The sequence below is a fragment of the Grampus griseus genome, assembly GCF_964374135.1.
Source record: "Grampus griseus genome assembly, chromosome: 1".
Lineage (NCBI taxonomy): Eukaryota > Metazoa > Chordata > Mammalia > Artiodactyla > Delphinidae > Grampus > Grampus griseus.
Genome location: NC_139017.1, coordinates 108891436 through 108897874, shown reverse-complemented (window position 1 = coordinate 108897874; position 6439 = coordinate 108891436).

The window sequence follows — 6439 nt, the reverse complement described above, 5'->3', positions numbered from 1 at the left end:
CCACTCTGCGGCATGTGGGATCCTCCCAGACCAGGGCAAGAACCCGTGTCCGCTGAATCGGCAGGCGGACTCTCAACCACTGAGCCACCAGGGAAGCCCAAAGCCAGCTTTTAAAAAATCTGTTGGCTTTAAACAAATATCATGCAAGTATAAAAGATATTAGAGAAATATTTCTGAATATTTTATTTTGAATATTTTATTTTCTAGTATCAAAACTCTTGCTCAAGCAAAATGTGCCTTAGAAAGGAATGAAGACCTGCAAGCATTTGCAAAACAGCATTCTAAGCTTGGACATGCCCAGGTTGCTTTACTTTTGCCACCAACTAGCCCGAAGAACCCCAGCCTAGAGCAGGGGTTCTCAGCCTGGCTTGCATGTGAAAATGACCTGCGGTGACTATAAAAGGACAGATGCTCAGGCAGGGTTAAGAATCACTGGTCAAAAGCAGCAGACATAGGAGAACCAAGCAATCACAGGAAGGCATCTATTCTAGCTGCTTCTGAGGAAGCTCCTTCTGAATTTAGGCCTGAAGAGTTAGGCAGGTGAAGGGGAGCTGGGATGGAGGAGCTGAACAGGGTTTCTCAACCTTTGCACTGTTGTCATCTGGGGTTGAATAATTCCTTGCTGTGAGGGGCTGTCATCTGTATTATGGGAGGTTTGGCAGTATCCCTCTACTCACTAGATGCAAATAACATTTCTTCAGTTGTGACAACAAAAATGTCTCCAGTTATTGCAACTGTCCCTGTGGGGGAAGTGCGGGCAAAACTGGCACCTCTCATCCCAAGAACCACTGGGCTAGAAGGGAAGCAGGGAGTTCTCTGGAGCGGGAACTTCACTGCAGAGATGTAGGACCGAAGTGAAGCAACGCCCCAGCAGCTTGGTGCAGGGAGAGTGGGGACGGGGAAGGCAAGAAGCAGGTGAGTTTAGGAGGTAAGGGAGCCACTACCTATGTCATAAAACGCCATGATAAACTCATATTTTCATCACATTTTCAACATACAATTTTGCTCTGAAGTCTGCAAAACATTCATTGAGAGAAAAACAGCTAACCAAAACAATTAACAAGTAACAAATTTTAAAAATAGCAAAAATTAATCGCAAAAGACTGCGAAGTAGACTTCTGTGTTAGTTTCCTAACAAATTACCACACACTTAGCAGCTTAAAGCAATAGAAATTTGTTCTTTTACGGTTCTAGAGGCCAGAAGTCCGAACTGGGTCTCGCAGGACGGCTTTCTTCTGGAGGCAGTGGAGACCCTGCTTCTCCTTCTCCTGGCATCCCTCCTTCACAGCTCGTCACTCAGCTCCGCTTCCACCTTCACTGCCCTTCACCTCTTCTGTGGTCAGACCTCCCTTGGCCTTTTATAAGGACACTTGTGTTTAGATTTAGGGTGCATCTGGATAATCCAGGGACATCTCCCCATCCCAAATCTTTCTCAGGGGTGGAACAGGAGACGAGGAGAAGTGGGTGAGCATTCCGCTTTAATGAAGACAGCTAATCTTCATTAATGGCTACATGGCTCATCTCCTTGAATCCATTATACCCGTCACTCGAGATTTTTTGAAGCAAAGGGACATTTTTTAAGAGGTCTGTATCACTTGAGTATTTTATAACGGGCCTTTATGATTTGACAGTGGTTGTCTTTACTGCTGAAAACTGTTCATTGATGCCACCCTACTAAGAACGATAACTAACATCTCATGAACCCTTACTAAATGCTCCTAAATGTTTTATTTTTTAATAAACACCATTGAATTGTACACTTTATTTTTATTTTTTATTTTTTATTATTTATTTATTTATGACTGTGTTGGGTCCTCGCTGCTGTGTGCGGGCCCCCTCTAGTTGCAGCGAGCGGGGGCCACTGTTCGCTGCGGCACATGAGCCCCTCATTACATTGGCCTCTCTTGTTGCAGAGCATGGGCTCCAGGCGCGCAGGCCTCAGCAGCTGTGGTGCACAGGCTTAGTTGCTCCGCGGCATGTGGGATCCCCCTGGACCAGGGCTCAAACACGTGTCACCTGCATTGGCAGGCAGACTCCCAACCACTGCGTCACCCGGGAAACCCCTAAATGCTTTAATATATTTTAATCCCCTCAACGATTCTGTGAAGTAGTGGGTACCATCCCCATTTTACAGTCAAGAAAACTGAGACATAGAAAAATCAAGTTACTGTTCCAAGATATATGAGACACAAACCAAGACTGGCTCCAGAGTTCCTGCTCTCACAGGCCATATTATGCTATGAATCTCAGAATATTGTGTTACTTGAATCTCATATGTACAATACACAAATATACACACATACACACCTTTAACAGTGTTACTAAGGTATAATTTACATGAAACACACTGTATATATTTAAAATATACAACTGGTTAGGTTTTGACATATGTATACACGCATGAAATTATCACCAAAATCAAGAAATAAACATCCATCAACCCAAAAGTTTCCTCATGCTCCTTTTTAATAGCTCCCTCTAGCATCTTCCCCTCAGTTCCCAGGTAACTGCTAATCTGCTATTTCTATTACTATAGGTTAACTTGTATTTTTCTAGAATTTTATATAAATCGAATTGTATGGTATATACTTATTTTGTCTTATTCTTTCACTTTTGAGATTCATCCGTGTGTGTATCACTAGTTCATTACTTTTCATTGCTGAATTGTATTCCATTATATGGATATACCACAATTTGTTTGATGAACATTTGGACTGGTTGTTTCCTCTTTAGGTTCATTACAAATTATTCTCCTACAATCATTCCTGTCCAAGCCTTTTTATGGACATATGCTTTTTTTTTCTCTTAGATAAATATCCAGGAGTAGAATGTCTGGATCATATGGTGTGGATAGATATAACTTTTTAAGATATTGCCAAATGTTTCCAAACAATTTTACACTGCCACCAGCAGTGATGGGAGTTCTAGTTCCTGTACATTCTCACCAGTGTGGTCAGTCTTGTAAAATTAGCCATTCTAATTAGGATGTAGTGGTATCTTACTGTAGTTTTAATTTGCATTTCCCTAATGACTAATGCTGCTGAGCTTATTTTCATGTGTTTATTTTCCATCCACATATCTTCTTTCATGAAATGTTTGTTCACATAGTTTGCTCATTCTTTTCTTTTTCTATTCAGGTTTGGGAGTTTTCTGTATACAAGTCCTTTACCAAATACATGCAAACATTTACTCCCACTCTGGTTTATCTTATCATTCTAACAGTGTTTTTCAAAGGGCAGAAGTTTTTAATTTTGATGAATTTCAGTTGAGCAATTTGTGTTTTTTTTAATGGATCGTGTTTTTGGTGACCTGAGAAATTTTTGCATAATCCAAGATTTTTTTCTAGAAGTTTTATACTTTTAGGCTTTACATTTAGATATATGATACTTTTCTAGCTGATTTTTGTATATATTATTGAAGACGGGATTTGTTTTTGCATATGAATGTCCAGTTGTTTCAACAACACTTGTTAAAAAACCTATCCTTTCTCCCCTGGATTCCCTTTGCCAAAAATCAGTCGTCCATATATGTATGAGTCAGTTTCTGAACTCTCTATTCTGTTTCATGGATTTATTCATCTATCCTGATGCCAATACCATACTGTCTTGATTACTATCACTTTATAAGTCATCTTAAAATCAGGTAGTATTGGTTCTCCAGCATTGTTCTTTTTTTTTTCAATGTTGTTTTGGCTAGCCTAGACCTTCATATGTTAATTTACATATGCAATTCTGACTTTCATAAAATTTCCATTAAGTGATTTGCTAGAAACCCAAGCCCTTTGTGACTTGGGCCCTGTATAAATGCATTAAGGATAGAGCTGATAATGGCTTAAGTACTCTTCTGTGATGGCTGAGGATGTAAGTAGATATGGGAAAGGGAGACGGCTCATACAAAAGCTGACAATCTTCCAGAAGTGAATGTGACATTGGAAGCGTAACAGCAGCAGCAAGGGAGCCCACAGTCAACAGAAAGAACTGAGAGAAAATAAAAGAGTTCCTCTGATATTTTCTCATACATATTGTTTAAAAAGGGGCTTAGTAAGCTCTCATTTTACAGTCAGTATTGTCTTTTTTTTTTTTTTTTTTGCAACCCCCCGTGGTTTGCAGGATCTTAGTTCCCTGACCAGGGATTGAACCCTCGCCCTCGGCAGTGAAAGTGCCAAGTTCTAACCATGGGCCACCAGGGAATTCCCTCGCTGTCATTTTAAAATAAAGTACAGATTAAACCCTGTCATCAACACACTAGTGTTTTACTCAGTCGAGGAGACTGCATACTTCCAGGTGAGCCTGTAGGACCAGATGGAAGGTGACTTTTCCCTGGAGGCAGAGCAGGAGGGGGAACCAGATTCTTCTGGGCACAGGGGGGAAGGGCAAGACTGCTTGGGCCCCTGGGGCTCGAGGCTCCAGAGCTGGCACACGGCCTCAGGACCTTGAGGAGAAAAGGACTGATCGAGAGAGGCAAGAATAAGCAGAATTTCGGCCACCGTGCAGATTAACCAGGGTGCTGAATGGCAGCAACTTCCTAGCCATTACCCGGAAAATCTTTACATGTTGTTTTTGGCTGCCAACATGCAGTTCGACGTTTCTATTTCCTGCTCCATTTGACCAAGGGTCCCCAAGTTCATCCTGTGACATTTGGTCACTGGAGGAGGAAGCAATAGGAGGTAATTGTTGGGCGATAACATCCTGTTCTTCTCCTGTTTCCATAAAAGGGAGGGAACTTCCCCACCTCTCAAGGGGAAAGAGTACGGGAGGAACTCTTCAGCTTCTCTCTGCCCCTCATTTACTGTTCCCCAAGTCACAAGAAGATGGACTTATCCGAGTGGGGAGTGGAGCAAGACACGAGCCTCCTTGGCTGGGTGCTTCCCTGTTCCCTCATGCTCAGAGCCAGCCTGTCGGTAATATGCACTTGTTTTTATATCTCTGACAGGCTCTACCTCTGCCAGGGGAGGCTTGATTTTAACCAGTGCTGCCAGTGACTGGTGGGGACAATCAGATCACAGGGATGTAGAAAGAAGCCCAGTTCACCATAGACCCAAGTCACATTGTCCAGTTTGCCTTTATCAGTAGTGAATCTGATGGGCTCTAATTTCAGGAGGGAAAGATAGGCGTGTTGACGGTCTCCTACCTCACCTATGTTAGCAGAGGTAGTCGAGAGGAAGGTGTGCTGGCAGGAGAGGGCTAAACGTGTAAGAGGAAACAAAATGGAAAATGTGGTCAGGGCCACAGCGCTGAGAAGTCCCCAGAGTAGGAACTCAGGCTGCAAGGATTGGACTTTAGCTCTGTTCCTGCTGGTGCAGGTACTGTCGGACCACTGGGGTTGACAGCATACGGCTCATGAAGAATGGATCCTGCTTGGGACGTATGTCAGACAGGCTGCAGACAGATCCTTCCTAGCCCTGCTAGGAAACCCTTCACCCCTCTCATTGCCAGCTCAAGGTGAGATTCGGGCAAATCTGCATGTGGTGCTTTTGTCCCTCAAAAAGAGAACAGCCTGGTGTCATCTGTGTGTCCAACTTCCAATTCAGCTTTGACTTTGCATGTCCCAATATTTGTGGTAGGAAAATTGGATAGAACAGGGACTATAATTCAGTATTGCCCTAAGTGTGGTATGCATGCCAAGGTGTACATTATGAATTTGTTTTAGTGTATTGAAAAAATATACGTAGTTAACTTGTTTATGACAAATGATACTGGTTTTCCGTTTATGGTAGCAATATGAAGTTTTACTTTAATAATAAATTTAATTGAAAAAAATTTTAGAGAAAATTAGAAAATAATATTACACCTGGTACTTGAATATGGCAGAAATTGTAGAGGTTGTCTGTGAATGATGGAAGTCTGGGATAGCTAAAAGTAATGTGGAAAGGAACACAAGACATCCAAAGTACGCCTTACTTTTTAGAGGATTTTCATAGCAATTGATCTTTCTAATGATGATGAAACCTAGGATTTGCAGTGAATTCACATATTCCATGACTCTTTTAGAGGTTAATTATAATCACACAAAGTTGATCTCCGATTCAATTTTTTGTGGCGTCCAAAATGACACATTGTGACACGTACAGGAATTCTGTGACTTACTGTAAAATGTACCAAAAATTAAGAGAGATAATGGTGGATACATGGATATTTGATCAAGCAAATACATCAAAATGCTTACAATTATAGGCTCTAGATGATAGATATGTGAGTGTTCACTGTATAATTTTTAACTTTTCTGTATACTTTAAATGTTCATAATAAAATGTTGATGGAAAAAGATATTAATGTGCCTTCTTTTATGTGTAGATTGATTGACTTTGCAGGTGACTTTTGACATCATGTACAGATCAAACACAGATCCATAACCTAGGACAGGTGGTACTTCATGCTCTGACATTTCTCATCTACCTGGTTTAGACAAGCTGTTTTCACTTACCTAATGATCCAAACTT